Source organism: Cibotium barometz, chromosome 1 (assembly GCF_041138505.1).
Source record: "Cibotium barometz isolate CiBa-2024 chromosome 1, ASM4113850v1, whole genome shotgun sequence".
Taxonomy (NCBI): domain Eukaryota; kingdom Viridiplantae; phylum Streptophyta; class Polypodiopsida; order Cyatheales; family Cibotiaceae; genus Cibotium; species Cibotium barometz.
In genome coordinates, this window is record NC_141046.1 from 41244238 (window position 1) to 41262282 (window position 18045).

The 18045-nt window shown below is 44.8% G+C and overlaps 1 protein-coding gene across 1 annotated transcript in view; it reads right to left on the reverse strand.

The window, feature by feature from the left end:
- Positions 1 to 3293: 3293 nt before the first annotated feature.
- Positions 3294 to 18045, reverse strand: part of LOC147642011 (protein transport protein SEC16B homolog) — a 76145-nt gene continuing 61393 nt past the window's right edge. Inside the window, exon 14 of the mRNA XM_086802140.1 lies at positions 3294 to 4039. The gene's annotated coding sequence lies outside the window, so the exon portion shown is untranslated. The remainder of the gene's footprint in view (positions 4040 to 18045) is intronic.

Consider the following 18045-nt stretch of genomic DNA (forward strand, 5'->3'; position numbering starts at 1 on the left):
AACTACAGTGCCCCCACAAGAAAGCTCTTGGACAGAAAGATGCTCAGTTAGAGCTTGTGCATACAGATGTATGTGAGATGCCTCAGCTTTCTTTGGGAGGGGCAAAATACTTTGTCTTTTATAGATGATGCCACACGCAAGGTGTGGGTCTATCCTCTTCGTTTGAAGAGTGATACATTCTCAGTGTTTCAGAAGTTTGTTGCTCTTGTTGAGAATCAAACTGGCAGAACACTGAAGGCTTTGCGTTCCGACAATGGTGGAGAGTATATGTCCAAACAGTTTCAGGACTTTTGTGATGCTAAAGGCATCAAGAGGGAGCTCTCTACTCCTTATGATCCTCCACAAAACGGGACAGCAGAGAGGATGAACAGGACCATTCAGGAGAAGGTCCGTTCTATGTTGTCACATGCTGCATTACCTCATGGTTTTTGGGCTGAAGCTGTTATGACAGCCGTTCACCTTATAAATAGGTCACCTAACACAAGGCATGGTGGGAAAGTGCCAGAAGAGGTATGGACAGGGAAGCCTCCGTCATACAAGCACTTGAGAGTGTTTGGTTGCGTTGCGTACGTGCACATACGCAAGGAAATGCGCACCAAACTTGATCCAAAGTCTCACAAATGCATATTCCTAGGATATGGTGACAGAGGTGAAATGGGGTATAGACTTTGGGATCCCATGAATAGAAAGATCATACACAGCAATGATGTCATTTTTGATGAAACATGCATGTATAAGGAGCCTGCAAGGCAACAGGAGCCTGGCAGAGTCATCTTTGATGATGATGGACATCATGGACAACAACAAAGGGCTGTAAATCAGCCATTGCAGCAGCAAAACCAGCTCTTAAATGGTGCTGAAAATGGTCCAAATGGACAGCCAGAGATGGCAGAAGATATCCCTATGGATATACCACAGTTAGAGGAGATACTGGGAATGATTTTTCAGCCTTATGGCATGGAACAGGAGCCACCAATGGGTGATATGCAGGCTGGACAGCAACCTGCAAATGATGGTCATTGGGTACGGAGGTCCACTAGACCCTCCAGAGCCCCTGACAGGTTTGTTCCAGGGGTTGACTACTTGATGCTCACTGACTGTGGGGAGCCCTCATGTTATAAGGAGGCTTTACAGAGGGCAGACAAGGCTCTTTGGGAGCGTGTCATGAAGTCAGAGATGGATTCTCTGCACAAAAATGAAACATGGAAGTTGGTGCATTTGCCTGCAGGCAAGAAGGTTTTGCCATGCAAGTGGGTATACAGGCTCAAAGTTGCACCAGATGCAAAGCCAAGATACAAAGCCAGGTTAGTGGCTAAGGGCTTCAAGCAGGAATATGGTGTGGACTTTGACGAGATCTTCTCTCCAGTGGTCAAAATGACCACACTTAGAGCTGTGTTGGCTTTGGTTGCGCATGATGATCTGGACTTGATTCAGATGGATGTGAAGACTGCTTTTCTTCACGGTGATCTCCATGAGGAGATATATATGCAGCAGCCAGAGGGTTATGCAGTGAGTGGAAAGGAGAAGCTTGTATGCAAGCTGAAAAAGAGTCTTTATGGACTCAAACAGGCACCAAGAGAATGGTATCATAAATTTGATACATTCATGAAATCTCAGAAATTCAGGAGAAGTGACATAGATCACTGCTTGTACACCAAGAAAGCTTTGGATGGCAGTCTATTGATCCTCATCTTGTATGTTGATGATATGTTGATTGCCGAGAAATCTCGTAAAGAGATGGATGCCTTGAAGCAGAGGCTGCATCAAACCTTTGATATGAAGGATTTGGGTGATGCTAATCACACCTTGGGTATGCGGATACTTCGGGACAGAAATCAGCATGTGTTGTATTTGTCTCAGAAGGAATACATTGTGCTATGGACAGCCCACAGTCGGATAGAGACAGGGCTGATATGGCCAAGATTCCGTATGCTTCAGCTTGTGGCAGTCTCATGTATGCCATGGTTGCTACTAGGCCGGACATTGCATTTGCAGTGGGAGTGGTTTCTAGATACATGGCCAACCCTGGCAAGAAGCATTGGGAAGCAGTGAAAGGTGTCATGAGATACCTGAAGGGCACACAGGATATGAGCATTTGCTTTGGCAAACAGGATGCATTAGTGCATGGTTACACGGATTCGGATTATGCCGGTCATCCAGATAACCGGAAGTCTACTACCGGTTATGTATTTACATTCACAGGAGGTGCTGTGTCATGGATATCCAGGATGCAGAAGTGCACTACCTTATCTACTACAGAGGCCGAGTATATTGCAGCCACAGAGGCTTGCAAGGAGGCATTATGGCTATCTCGGTTAGTGGTTGATTTGCGTTATACAGGGGATATTCCATTGTTGCATTGTGACAGTCAGAGTGCCATTCAGTTGGCAAAGAACCCTGTTTTTCATGCAAAGACGAAGCATGTGGATGTGAAGTATCACTTCATCAGAGAGGTGATAGAGAACAAGCAAATTCAGCTTGTTAAGATTCATACGGATGACAATCCGGTTGATCTGTTGACAAAGAGTTTGCCTCCGGAGCTGTTTGCTCATTGCAGACACTTGATGGGCATTGGTGGATGAGGCCAGTTTCAGCCTTGATATGGCCTTGTATATTATCATGTACATGCTGATTTTTCTTTTCCTTTACTTAACGGCACTTTGCCTTTAAGTGGGAGGTTGTTGGGGTAAAGGCATAATGCCCACCCTTATAGTGTGTACAAGCCCATAAGTTATAGTACATAGTACACTTAGTACTATTAATGTACTAAGTGCACTATGTGTACTAGTGCAATATACATGTGTGATAGGGGAGTCACACACTCATGCCTCATGAGTTGACTTATCCCCACAACTCTCTCTCTCTCTCTCTCCCTTGTGCTTCTCTGTGTATGTCTCCCACATGACCTAACCCTCCTCCTCCCACACACTATGGCCTTTTGGTCAGCCCCGTTTGTTGGAAGAACAGCTATACCCAAGCATACTTGACTAGCCTCTGCTCTTGGGCAAGTACCTTCTTAAGAAAAAGTTAACCTACAGCTCACAAGGGTAATTTTCACCACAGAATCATCATTACGAGTAAATTAAGCTAGATGCTGAGGTTGCAACAAACTTTCCTGTTCAAAGAATCAGTGACCCCTACAATCACCATTACCTTCATGCAACCTCATGCAGCCCTGTCAAGAACCATGTGGTGGTGATGTGGTCTTTGATTAGGAGGCTCAGTATCTAAACGCTCAAGTCAGGTCAAAGCAATGGTTTGATATGAGCAGACTCTTAATTTGGCACATACACTTGGAGTAAACAGAAAATGGTATGAAAATGTAAATATCTATACAAATGACGACTGTGGAAATGCAACCCACACTATACCACAATTACAAGGTGTAGTTACATCACACAATCCCTCATTATCCATTCCAAATTTAAAAACATGCTCATTGGGCTTCAAAATAAGCACTGTTCAATAAGCCTCACAAGGCATGCTGCGAAGAAATGCAGCTCTCTCTTGCCTTCCAACTCTTTCTAGATTCGGATTCTGTTCTTCACACAGGCATAGCAGAGTACCTATTTGGACTTTCTTTGCATGCAACCTGTTCATCTTTTAGTGTACAACACACAATTCTGTCAGCTCTTTGAAGACAAAATATGTAAGAGCTTTGCACGCGAGGCCTCGGTTGGTAACCTTAAAGGCCTCGTATTTTGCGACCACTTTCTCAACAAGGCTTGGGAAGGACGTTAACCCCTCATCTTCATCAATTTTTTGGATCAGCAGTTCTAGACAGGCTTCACAGTGCATCGCTCCTATAGTATTGAGTTACAACTTGAGCTACCAAAAAAATAAAAAGACTTTCCATTTTCTTCGCTTACATACATGTAACTGATTTTTTTCATGGAGACCGAGCGGCACTGTATTTAGAATCCCTAAAGATGATTGGATAGTTTCCAAGAGAACTTTATTTGTTACACCGCAAATAAACGTATGGAGGTTCTCATAAGCCAGTCATAAACAATGTAGGAACCGAACTCCAGTGATCCCCCTGTTCAAACAACCAAATGAAAAGAAAATCCAAAGGAGTGCCTTAAAAAATTCTAAGGAATCTTAACCAACACCTCTCTCTCTCTCTCTCTCTCTCTCTCTCTCTCATTCATTTGTGGGGATGAAAGCAAGCTTTAAAGCTGGGCTTTCGTTACTGTGCTTTTCACTCATCCCATTGATAAGAAATCTCCACTCACTTCTTCTCACAACACATTGAAGCAAGTCTCGTCTCTTACTCGCTTGTGCATAAACACTTTAAGGGAAAACAAAGTGGGCTTTCTTGTGTGCAAGCTTTTAAGGTGCTTCTTACAGGCTAGCTTTCATGGAGGACAATGTGCACGAACAACAGATGGCTCAAAAGCATGTGGATACTAGTGCTAGACCCACTTTTGCACAACCTACGAGTAGTTCTCAAGGAGGCACAATGGGAACGATTTAACCCGGCTTTACCCTCCCTTGAGCAAAGACACACTGAACGGAATCTTGTATTCAGTTGTGCAAATGAATCAGCAACGGGCCCTATTTTGGAGATGGAGCTCCTGTTCATGATCAGCGGGAGAGCTGGAGCTCCCATTCGTGATCAGCACCCCCACTCCTCCCTTCTCCCTTGCCTCCCCCGGCGCTGGCTCATTCGCATCCAAGCGGCAGCCCACAACCCCTAATCCCTTGTAGCCCTATATCAGATCCCGAACCTGTTACTATCTAATGCTAACCCCATAGTTGTCTGCGGGATGCATACCGCACCAACGGCATGTAAAAAATGGGAAGGTAAAAAACAATTGCGGGACGTTTTTTTTTCCCAGTCACGTTTCGTTGCAGCCGTACAAAACGGTACATACCGTACCGTTTCATGAACGCACCGTACCAGATGTGAGAAAAGAAAAATGCCCGTTTCCGACCGTTTTTTTGTTAGTTTTTTTCAACTGTTTTTTTTTGTTGTTTTTTGTAGCCGTTTGGGGCGTGGGCGGCTGGGCCTTAGGCTCTCTTATATAAGCTCTCTCTCTCTCTCTCTCTCTCCCCCCCCCCTCTCTCTCTCTCTCTCTCTCTCTCTCTCTCTCATGCTCTTGAGTCTCTCTCAAGCTCTCTCTCTCTCTCACTCTCTCAAGGCTTAAGCCCCAAGCTCGCTCTCTCTCTCTCGAGTCTCAACTTTCAAGGCTCAAGCTCTCTCAAGTTCTCTCTCTCCCCCCCCTACCCATAGTCACAAGGGACAGGGGACAATAACGGGGGACGGGGACGGGAACGGGACGGGGGACGGCCATATGTAGGGAACAGGGACAAGGGTAGGAACGGCACTTAAAAATTACTTTGTCAGTACCACCCACTCGCCCATACAGGCAAAGCTTGCATGTCCATGGCTGTGCACCACCTCCATGAGGGTATGGGGTGTGATTGACCTCATCCCACCATGTCCATCCCATCGTCCTTCTACGGAAAGTTGGAACTTGAAGAGCCACTGCCACGAGGAGGATGCCATGGATGATGGATGCCTCCTTGTCACTTGATAGCTTGAGAGAGAGAGAGAGTGAGTGAGGCTTGAGGCTTGAAAGTTGAGGAAGAACTTGAGTGTGAGGGTGGGTGGGTGTGTGTGTGTGTGTGTGTGTGTGTGTGTGTGTGTGAAGCTTGAGAGAGTGTGTGTGAGGGAGAAGTGGTGCTGCTTGTGTGTGTGTGTGCGTGTGTCGGAGGTGCGAAGAAGCTCTCAGCGGCGCCTGCTCGACCTGCCCGCCCGGCTCGCCTGCTCGCCTGCTCCCTCGACCTACTCGCCCCCTTCTGTGTGTGCTAGTGTGGTGAGGCACGTGGTTCCTGAACTTTATCGGGCCTGCTTCCTGGATTGTGTCGCCCCTCCATCCCTTATCGTCTATCAGCCCCTTTTCCTCTCTTCCGCGTCCTGTGTGCGCCTGTACGAGTGTGTGTGTGTGCGGCTGTGTGTGTGTGTAGTGTGTGTTTATGCGCTTCTTCTTGTCAGTTCTTCGCACGCCATCCTCTCTCCCCGTGCAGCTTCGCCTTCCTTTTCAGGTTCAGTTCGCATCTGCAGATTTTCTACAGTTTGAAATCAGTTTCAGAATTCCAGTGTACAAACCTTTTTTTGATTCCCATCAGCAGAAGTCAGTTTCAGCATTCCAGCAAATAGAGCTTCTTTTTGATTCGCATCAGCAGAAATTTTTTAGGCTACTGTATACAGCATACAGCTTTCATAAAAAAAAATAAAAATAAAGTTGTTTGGCAGTGTTGTACAGACTTTACTCTTGCAATTATGTCTGAGACTGTTGTGACCTATGCTCGCCGGGATAATGCTGCAGACAGTAACAAGAGGCAACATACTGCAATTGAATCTGTCACCATGATTAAGCAAGATTCGTCGGATGCACAGTTTGTATATGAGGCTTTATGTGAGGACTTTGTAGACAGTCGTGTCAAATGGAAGGACCCGCCTCCTCCTTTCAGTTATAAGATTAAATTGCCGACGATTGTGTCTCCTCTGCGTAGATACTCAGAGAAAGGGATTATCCTCTTCTTTCCGGGCAAAATGCCTTCTGCGCAAGAAGTAGCTCAATGGATTCAGTCCATTCTAGGTGGACCCTTTGTAGATGGAGTTCACTTTGCAGCAAGGGGTTTTTATGATGTTTTACTGTCTGATGGTCAATATAAGCAGCAGATGCTTGAAACTTCTCCCCTTATGTTTGGTATACAGTTGGTACATGTGTCACCTTGGTCCCCGACCAAGGACTATCAGTCCTTGATTAGGCATCGTTGTCCTGTTTGGGTCGAGGTCGTGGATTTTCCGGAATATTTGAGGGAACATTTGCCAGGTATAGCAGCCACTCTGGGCAAAGTGGTTTGTGCACCTCGTCCTACAGGAAACAAAAACAGATTTTGCATCTTGTGGGATACGGACCATGAGCAACCACCTGCAATTGCTGTTGAAGTAGAAAATGTGCGTGGCATGGGTGCACGTTATTTCAAATTAAATTGGGAAGTCTTTGCAGGTGCTTGTTTCACTTGTCATAAGTTTGGGCATATGGCTTCTGAATGTCCTTCTCTACTGCATCCTCCGCCATTATCTGCTGTACCTCCCATTTCAGCGAATGTGCAGCCTACTCAAGTTAAGGAGATACCAACAAATCAAGCCACTCGAAATACTCAAAAGGAGAAAGAGAAAGGAAAAGCTAAAGTTATTCCACAAGTTGTTTCTTCTTTGGCCGTGCCTAATCAATCCAAGGATAAAGGAAAAGACAAAATATCTTCGGCTGAATGGAAAACTCCGAAAAAAGCTACTATGGTTCGTCGTGCTCCTATTCCTTCACGTAATTGGACTGCATCTGCCACTATTAAACAGTCTTCTACTTCTTCGACTATGCTTTCTAGAATATGGTCGGATGTAGTTCGAGGTGCTTCCTCGAGTATGGATGCTGATGTAAATGCTTTGGATATGTGTGTTGATACGAATATGCATGAGTCTCTCTTGATTCAGGGCGAGGGCTCTCTCCCTGATTCAGTTGTTGTTATGCAGCATTGATTTTTGCTGGCTGTTCACTGCATATACCTTTGTACAGATTTGATGTTTGATGCTCCAGTAAAATGTCTTTCGTACAATATTAGAGGACTTTGTGATCCTGGTAAATTTAGGCTGTTTTGGCACTATGTACATAAAATGCAACCTCATCTGGTGTGTGTGCAAGAACACAATCAGCATACCTTAGTGGGTCAATCAAGTCACTTTGCTGGTTATGATATATTTTATGCGGACACTCAGCATTACTCGGGAGTTTTTATGCTCGTTAAGCATGATCTGCAACCAATGTTGGCCTACAATGATTCTGCTGGCAGATGGATGGTCATTCAATGTTCATTGTATGGACAAATTTATGAATTTGCAGCAGTTTATGCGCCACAAAGCTCAGCTGACAGGGCAAATATATGGTCGCAAATGTTGGCTTATCCCTGGCTCCATAATGCATTCCTTTGTGGAGATTTTAATAATGCTCCATCTCCTGAATTTAATTCCACTGGAAGAACTCATATGCTTGGAGCTGAACGCAGAACATGGAATGATTTGCTCTCTTCCTGCAATATTTTGGATCTATGGCAGCATGTATTCCCTCGTCTGCAAGGGTTTACCTTTAATCACAATGCTTTTCCACATATCTGGACACGTCTGGATTGCTGGTACTTGTTACATGCAGACCAATACGATGATTTTGTTTGCAAGCTATGGATTGATCGCTCCATGTTACTCTCTGATCATTCTCCTTTATGGTTAGACCTTTATTTTGATATGCCACAGGATGTTTCTATTCTTTAGAAACATAGGCTGTTGCTTTTAAACAACAGTTATCTCAGCATTACTGACCTGTACGGACAGGTACAGCATCTCCAGTTGCAGGCAGAGCTTTTCCAGAGCTTGGTTGGTGCAAACAGTCAGGTGGTTGCAGGGGGGAAGAGTACAGACAGTCGTTGTCAAGTACAGACTGGTACGAATTGCTTCACGAGTGCAGAGCCACGAGCTGATTTGGTAAGCTCTGAACTTGTCCATCTATCTTTCTTTCCATTGGCTTATGTCTGCTGCAGAGTTGTGCTATCTGGCCCCTTGTGAGACACAGAGATTGGACAGTGAATGTATGTTTGTGCTGAGTTGTGGAATCATGTACATGAGATATGCCAGATGTATGCTCAAGGCTGTCCTGCTGAATGGTCTTGGCTGATCAGAGGGAAGCACAGAGTGTTGCTTTTGTGGGACACAGATCTGTGTGTGAATCCTCTGTGCTAAGAGGTATTGTGGGCTGCCAGATTGGACATACAGGTGTATTCTCCTGACTGGTTTTGTTGTACTCAGCTTTACATCTTTTTGAAATTGAATAAAGAAATACCGCAAGGGGCGCCAAGCTTTGGGGCCAACAGGTGTCGTTTTCATTTCAGATTTGGGGCACTCTAGCTCCAATCAAATTTGTTTTTATATCTAGACTACAAGTGGAAGGGTGACTGCTAGTCTACCGCACTTTGGTTTCTACTAGAGGCCGGTTTCAAGGTTCCGTCTCCGGGACCATCATCAACTTTCTTAAGGGGGTGAGCTCGTGGTTGACTCGAGGAAAGTCATCGCTAAAAAATTCAGCAACATGTCTGATACAGAAGACGAATATTTTTATCATGAAGAGGAAGAGCAAGAGACCTCTCCTGAAAGAAATGAATCTGAGGATATTCTTGCAGGAGAACAGGTTGCAGATGATGAGCATTATGAGGATGTAACACAGCCAGAAGATGTGCTTGGTAAAGAGGAATGATGATGCTCAGTTTAAAAATCGTTTGGCTGGTGTTATGGATGTGTTTATGCAGCTCACCCTTCCTCAGGGTCATAGTGGTGCCTTCCCACAGGATCCATCTTTTGGACAGTTTCCGAACATGCAGCATGCTTATGGTGCTAACTCTCAGAGTTCCTTCTTTGGACAGCCATCTATTCCTCAGCAGACTATGCATCCAGGTTATTTTGGTGGTGGCTCGGTGTTCCAATCTATGACTGGGGGTTATCCTCAGGGAGGCATGGGTATGCCAAGGACTTTTGGAGCTAATTTTCAGCCTGGAATGCAGGGGAATATGTATGGTGGTATGCAGTCCGGAATGCAAGGAAATATGTTTGGGAGCATGCAACCTGGAATGCAAGCAAATATGTATGGTGGCATGCAGTCCGGTATGCAGCCTGGTATGTTTGGAAACATGGCTGGAATGTATAGCATGCCAAGTGTGGGAATGGGTAATGTTGACCCTATGATGGGCATGAATGTTGGGGGCAGCAATCTTGCGAAGCCACTTCCATACGATAATCTAACGCCTATGGGAAAGGCGAAGATTATAAGGAAGGGGGAGCTGCTGTGAAATTTGATACATTCAGTGGAGCCAAAGATAAATTAAAAGCACTTACCTTTTTACAGCGGTTTGATGCTGCTTTTTCTGGTGGTAATTACACGGAATCCTCAAAGGTGAGAAAAGCTGCGACTTTTCTCAAAGGCAATGCATTGCAGTGGTGGTCTACTCTTCTTCTGCAAGGCATAGCACCAACTACTTGGGTGCAATTTAAACAGGTGTTCTCTTCCGTATGGCTCACATCTACATTTGGATGTTATGACTGCATGGCACAAGTTGGATGCATCAAAGTGTGATAATCTTGAAGATTATAACAAGAAGTTTTGGGAAGCTTTACTCCCAGTTACTTCTTATCGTGCAGTGCCTTTGTCTGAGCAGGTAGAGAAGTATTGTTGTGGGCTTGCCCAAGGAGGTGCGTGACTATTGTATCAAGACTCGAGTAACGAACATGTCACAGATGATAGAGAATGCTATGACAGCTAATGTGTTACTCACTGGAGGTTCATCTGGATTTAAAGGCAGTAAGAACTCGAGCAAAAAAGCTGAAAAATCTGGGCATGCTTCACGTGATGCTAAAGGGTCTTCAGAGACGCGGTATAAGAAGTTGCCAATGCCCAAGAGAACTTCTGAGGAAAGACAGGCTTTGAGAGATGCTCGGAAATGTTTTTACTGTACAGAAGAGGGACATATGTCATTTAATTGTCCCAAAAGGACTCTGACAATAAAGGAGAGCCCAAGTCAAAGAAACCAAAACCTTCTGCAGGGTTAGTTCCTGATCTTATTGGGGAACAGCCAGGTGGTGAAGAGACAGAGTTGTGCAGGGCAAGGGGCAAAGTGAGAGATCAGAATGCCTTGATATTCTTTGACACAGGTGCTAGAGCCAACTTTATTTCACCGGATTTGGCTGGCTGATTGGGGATTCGTGTAGAGGAGATGGGGCCGTTATATGAGGCTAACATGGCTTGTCCAGGGTATGCAGAACCCGTCACTCCTATTATTGGGAAGCTTAGGCTTCATTTGCAGGGTTATGTGGACAGCGAAGAGTTTTTCATCATGCCACTTGATGGATGTGATGTTTTGTTGGGAGTGCCATGGTGCCACAAAGTACATGCGGTGGTGGATACATACAATAGGAAGATCACTCTGACTCATAGAGGGAAAGAACATGTTTTGGATGTAAAACTTAAAGGGGAATCTGTTCCTATTGTATCAGCTTCGGCAATTTCATCAGTAATGAAAAAGCATCTTTCCGCGTACTTGATTTATGTAAAGGATGCAAAAGATGATGAGTCTAAGTCTAATTTATCTATGTTAGATAAGGACAAGACTGATTTCTTATGTGGGTTCCAAGATTGTTTTTCTGAGTCATTGCCAGGGGAACTTCCTCCGGAGAGGCCAGAAGATCATGTCATTGATCTAATTCCTGGTAGTACTCCACCAAATAGACCGTCGTACCGTGTTAGTGCAGCCCAACAAGAAGAAATTATGAGTCAGGTACAGGAGCTTTTGAATAAAGGGTTGATACAGCCTCGCTCATCACCCTTTTGCTCACCCGTACTCTTAGTGCAAAAGAAGGATGGTTCTTGGCGCATGTGTATTGATTACAGGGCGCTGAACAAGAATACCATCAAGAATCGATTCCCCATACCGAGGATCGATGACATTTTGGACTGCTTACAGGGCTCCACCGTTTTTAGTCGCATTGACTTGAAAAGCGGGTATCATCAGATACGTATTAGACCCGAGGATGTGCATAAGACAGCATTTCGAACCATGTTTGGGTTGTATGAGTTTTGGTTATGCCCTTTGGTTTGACAAATGCACCTGCAACATACGATGGAGGATAGCGCTCTCACTCCCCCCCCCCCCCCCCTTGCTCGCGCTGACTGCACGCCCTCCCCCCTTTTCCCGCCTTCGCATCTGCTCCCCCCCCCCCCGCCTGCCCTCGCGTTTGCCCCCCCTCCCCCGCCTGGCTGTTCTGCACGCCCCAGCGCTGCTGCGCTCAAATAGCCCTTAGGACTTAGCCAATATTTATAAGTGAGTGCGTTCCCACTTCATTAAAGTTTGGGCGCCCAAAAGTCACTTATAAATTATGACCGCTTCCAAGTTCACACTCACTGAAGTCCCGAGGTGGACAAGACTCAATGTCCAGGACCTGATCCTCCCTTTTTACTCATAAATGGGCATCTCCCCATGTCCCTTCACCTGATTGGACCCCAATTCACTTACTTATTAAGAGAAATTCGTGTTTTCTCTTCATGAGGATTTTTGGAGGCTGAAAACTCTGTTTTTCCACCATTTCTCTCCATTTCCAAGCTCTCCATAGCCATACCCAACTTGCTAGGGTGTTTTCCAAGCTTCCAAGAGCGTTTCCAAGTGCTAATCACTCTCCTACTCACTCCCAATGACTGAAATTCAGCAAAACAGCTCTCATTTTTGCTGTAATTTCTGGTCTTTTTGCTGAAAACCCTAATTTCAGCCTTCCTTTCTCAAGTTGAACCATAGGGGAAGCTTTCCCAAGGTTCCCTTCATCCTCTTGAAGACTTTTGTCGTGAAGGATTGCGGCAAAACGAAGATATCAACACTTCTAAAGCTTCCAACGCGAAGGCTTCCGCTTGCAACAACTTCTATGAAGACTGGTAAGCTAATTGGACAATGTGTTGTCATTACTTACTCAGTAGAAGGGCAGGACTCCTTGTTTAGCTGCCCTGTGTAGTATTTCTCTTGTCCTATGTGCTCTTGAAGATGTTGCTACCTTGCTTGGTAGAACATAGAGCCAATGGTAGAGAATATGGGCACTGAAGTCGGGCCGGGCATCAAGGCAGCTCCTTTGTGATCTACATCGACATACCATTGTTTTCTAAATGCTGAATTTCATATGCATTGGCATGGAGGATTTGGCAATGGATGCCCGTGAAGCTATGTATTGAATTTCTCCAATAGTAATACAATTTACTCAAGGGAGGGGTCGGCCGTTCCGGCTCATTGTGTGCCTCTTGTCAATTCAGCAATTTACTTCTTGTATTTGAGCAAGTGTCCTTCAAATCTTAGTGTATTTAAGTGTATTGATTAGCATTGTGTTCAACCAAGTTACATTGGTATCAGAGCATACGGTTCTCTTTCACTTCTATCGTAAGAGACGATCACCGTGAACACTAACTATCTCTACACTTAGAACATTATGGACAGCCATACAATGAATGTTGGAGATGCTAATACAAGTGGCAGGGACAATGAAATGCATGCCTCCAATGCTTTACAGGATGAGCAAACTCATGTGGTGCACAATAGGGAACATGAATATGTGGGACAGCCGTCTCGTGGCAAAGAGAAGATGCAAGAAGAAGAGTCCATAGTCTTGAGAGCTGAACTTACTCGTATGCAGGCTCTTCTCCATGCACAACAAGAAGAATTGAATCTCTATCGCCACAAGGATCCATTGGTACATGATCGTTTGAAGGCCAAGAAAGCTGAATCTTATATGGATCATGCAATGGCAATGATTGCTCAAGAGTTGCACATGCAACCGAGGGATGCAGCACGTGCATACTTGGCTCGTACCGAGGATGCCTATGCAGAAAAGGCAACCATCCCACATGTCTTGGAATCCCCACAAGTGTCCGAACAAGAAGTTATGTCTAAGAGGATGAATCTCCATGCTATGGGAGAGGAACAATCAGTGACTTCACGCCATGCAGGAATATCTCATGTAGCCCGTGAAGGATACAATGTTTATGGCAGTGGTCAAAATGTATGTCAAATGCCATTGCCGGCTGAAAATGTACATGCACAACACATGCAACATGGGCTGCAATTTTCTGTTGGTGCAGGTATTCCGCGTATCTCTCATGCCACTCATGCCTTCGAGTGTGCTCGTGAGGGAGAAGCTATGGCTGAAAATGTATCAATGCATGTTGAGGGGCCAGCCATGCCTCATGCTTACAGGGCACATGTATCTATGCCTTATGCATCACCTTTTGGTCCAAAAATGATGCCAATTACAGGGACTGTCCCAATGGACAAACATGGGGGAAAACATGTTGAGATGCACACACATGCATCAAAGTCTCGTGACTTCAAAGCCGGAGACAAATGTGTGAAGTTTGACACATATCATGGAGAATATGATGCATCAAAGGCACTTGCTTTTATTGCCCAGTTTGATATTACTTTCAGTGATGAGGATTTCACTCAGAAATCCATGATCCGGCATGTAAGCATGTTCATGAAAGGCACTGCTGTCCATTGGTGGCTCACGGAGAAGCTCTCACCGAATCCTGTTAGATCATGGAAAGAGTTCAAGGAGAGGTTCTATGCTCAATTCTTGCCTCCCAATGCATTGAATGAGATAACAATGAAGTGGGATTGGGTAAAGCAAAATGAGGGGGAATCGGTAAATGCATATGTACAAAAGTTTTGGAAAGTGCTTTTGGAGGTGTCTCCATTTATGCATGTCACCGAGGCGGAAAGGAAGAGAAGGTTTCAATCGGGATTGCAACCCGTGTACAAAGCGGGATTACAAATGTATCCTGGTCATACCTTACACCAATTAATCGCAACCGCCACCGCCACCGAGCAATTGGAACTCAAATTGAGTCGATCCAATAAGGCTAAACTCTCATTTCAAGGCAAAGAGAGGGCTGTCCAAAACCTGCAAAATGATGGACAGCCACCTAAAAGGGATCAAAACCAAGCCAAATCAGGTCCAAAAGCTGAAAATAAGTTTGCTAACAAGCGCCCTTATAAGCCGGCAAACTTTGGTCTTAGTGCTGAGAAGAAGGAGCAATATATGCGTGAAGGCAAATGCTTTACTTGTGGCAGCACTGAGCACATGGCAAGAGCATGCCCAAATAAGAAGAACAAAGCTGAAAATGCTAATGTACCGAAGCCTAATGTGCATATGGTTCCGGATGTGCAGGGCAACACTTCACATGATAGCAAAGATAGGGTTGTATGTAAAGCTTGGGGACAGCTCAAAGATCAACCCGCTTTGTTCATGTTTGATGATTGTGCATCGGAGAATTTCATATCCACTCAGATGGCAGCTGCTTTGGGTATTGAAGTGGAGGACATGGGTCCTCAAATTGAAGCAGGGGCTGCCTTTGTTGGTAGAGAAGTGCAGGTCATGCCTATTTTTGGCAAGTTGCGCATACACATTCAAGGCTATGTGGATCATGAGGATTTTCTTGTGGCGCCTTTGAATGGCTGTGATGTATTGCTTGGAAAGCCTTGGCATACACGTATTGATCCGTGCAAGGCTTACAAGACTAACAGGATCACCTTCATGCATAAAGGCCGAGAACGTGTAATTGATGCTGGTGAAGAGGGTGATACCATTCCCCTTGTATCTCATGTACAAATTAAGAAAGTAATGAAAAAGAGTGTTTTTGCGTACTTGATTTTTGTACGAGATCATGTTGAGAAAAATAATGTACATGTAAACACTCTTAGTAATGATAGGCTGAAATTTTTGCAAGAGCACAATGATTGTTTTGCTGATGAGTTACCAAATGAGTTACCACCTGTACGACCGGAAGATCATCGCATTGATCTTGTGCCGGGTAGCTCACCACCTAATAGGCCAGCCTATCGTGTAAGTGCATCCCAAAAAGAGGAGATCATGAAGCAAGTGAATGAGCTTCTTGAGAAGGGTTTGGTTCAGCCAAGCTCTTCTCCATATTGTTCACCCGTCCTCTTGGTTCAAAAGAAGGATGGATCCTTTCGTATGTGTGTGGATTATAGAGCTTTGAATAAGCTTACCATCAAGAATCGGTTTCCGATTCCACGCATAGACGACATCCTTGACAAGTTGGATGGATCGGCATGCTTTAGCCGAATTGATCTCAAGGGTGGATATCATCAAGTGCGTGTAGTGCCTCAGGATGTACACAAAACTGCTTTCAGGACAGCATTTGGGCTTTATGAGTATCTTGTTATGCCTTTTGGTCTTATAAATGCCCCGGCTACATTCAATAGAATGATGGATCGCATATTCCGTGGGTACAGGAAATTTACAGGTGTCTTCTTTGATGACATACTAGTCTTCTCGAAGACCGAAGAAGAGCATAAAGCTCATTTGGCTATTGTTTTTGAAGAGCTCCATAAGCATAAACTCTTCATAAATGCAAAGAAGAGTGAGTTCTTCTTGTCAGAGATACATTATCTTGGGCATATTGTGTCCAAAGATGGAGTGCGGATGGATCCTGCAAAGATTGATGCAATTCGGAATTGGCCCGAATTGAGTTCAGTGCATGAGATCCGTAGTTTTCTTGGATTATGCTCTTACTACCGCAGGTTCATTCGGCACTTTGCATGGATTGCTTCTCCTTTGCATGATTTGACAAAGAAGAAGGCCGTGTTCAAATGGACTAATGTAGAGAGAGATGCATTCCTCGCATTGAAAGATGCAACTACTCATGGTCCAGTGTTGATCGTTCCGGATTTGCAAAAGCCTTTTTGTGTGGAATGTGATGCATCTGGAAATTGCATAAGGGCTGTCCTTAATCAAGAGGGACATGCCGTGGCTTATGAGAGTCGTAGATTGCATGATGCAGAGCTATCTCTTGGCATTTATGAGAAAGAGCTCTTGGCTGTAATTCATGCACTTACTATATGGAAACATTACCTTCTTGGGGCTGATTTCACTGTGAAGACACATCACCAGAGTTTGAGATATTTTCTTACTCAAACTAAATTGTCAGAGAAGCATATGAGGATGGCCAATTTCCTCTCTATGTTTCATTTTCAGATCTTGCACACCCCGGGAAAGAAGAATGTAGTGGCCGATGCATTGTCACGAAAGCCGTATGTAGCAGCTATCTCAGTTGCCTCTCATGGGGACTTGTCTACCATGCGTGATTTGTATCATACGGATGCTGATTTTGCCACTATTTGGGCTGATTTGATGGCTGGTCATGCACATACCTCATATGTGATCAAAGAGGGTTATCTCATGAAAGATAATTGCCTATGTGTGGTGTCTGACATGAGGCAAAAGGTTTTGGATGAGTGCCATGCTCCTCCATATGCTGGTCATAGAGGCATAATGCCTACTACGCACATGATTGAGCGGTATTTCTTTTGGCCAGGTATGCGGAAGGACATAGAGGCACATGTACGTGCATGTATCACCTGTCAAAAGGTCAAATTTGATAGGCAAAAGACACAAGGTTTGCTTCAGCCATTGCCTATTCCCACGCAGCCATGGGAAAGTATTACAATGGATTTCATTATGGACTTGCCACGTACCCAACAGGGTAATGATGCAATTTGGACAATTGTGGACAGGTTTAGCAAGCAAGCTCATTTCTTGCCGGTCAAAAAGACCATCAAAGCTGAGCATATGGTTAAAATATATCTTGCACAAGTGTTCAAACATCATGGAATGCCGAAGTCCATTGTGGGGGATAGAGATCCCAGGACTACAAGTCTCTTTTGGCGGGCCTTATTTGATAATATGGGTACCAAATTGGACTTCTCATCAGCTTATCACCCTCAAACGGATGGGCAAAGTGAGGCTGCAAATTCAGCCGTGTTGGATCTCTTGAAATGTTATGTGGCGGATCAGAAGTCTTCTTGGGAGAAGTACTTACCGCTTGTGGAATTTGCATACAACAACACGGTGCATGCATCTACGGGAAAGGCCCCGTTTGAGATTGTTTATGGTAAGGTGGTTTTGCCACCCATCCTTCGCACAAAGGATGAGATATTTGCAGCTGATGAGTATGTAAGAGACTTGGATATTGCTTTTGCTCAGGTGCGGACAGCCATTGCAAGGTCACAAGACAAGCATAAAAAGGCTGCCGACAAGCATAGAAGGCAATTGGATGTTAAAGAGAATGATTGGGTATTGCTGAAATTTGAGAAAGCAAGACTTGCAAAGAGGCCTGGCAAAGAGGGTGCATATCCTAAGCTTGCAACTAGGTACTATGGACCTTTTCGAGTGATCGAGAAGATCAATGAAGTGGCTTTCAGATTGGCATTACCTAGTCATTGGAACATACACAATGCTTTTCATGTGAGTAGCCCAGTGAAATGGTCATTGAGGATCCACTAGAAGTGGATGAGCTTGAGGAGATCTTGCAGCCAGAGCAGATTGTGTATCACAAGGAACGCAAGCTTGCTGCAGGCAAAGTTGTGAGGCGTTACCTTGTG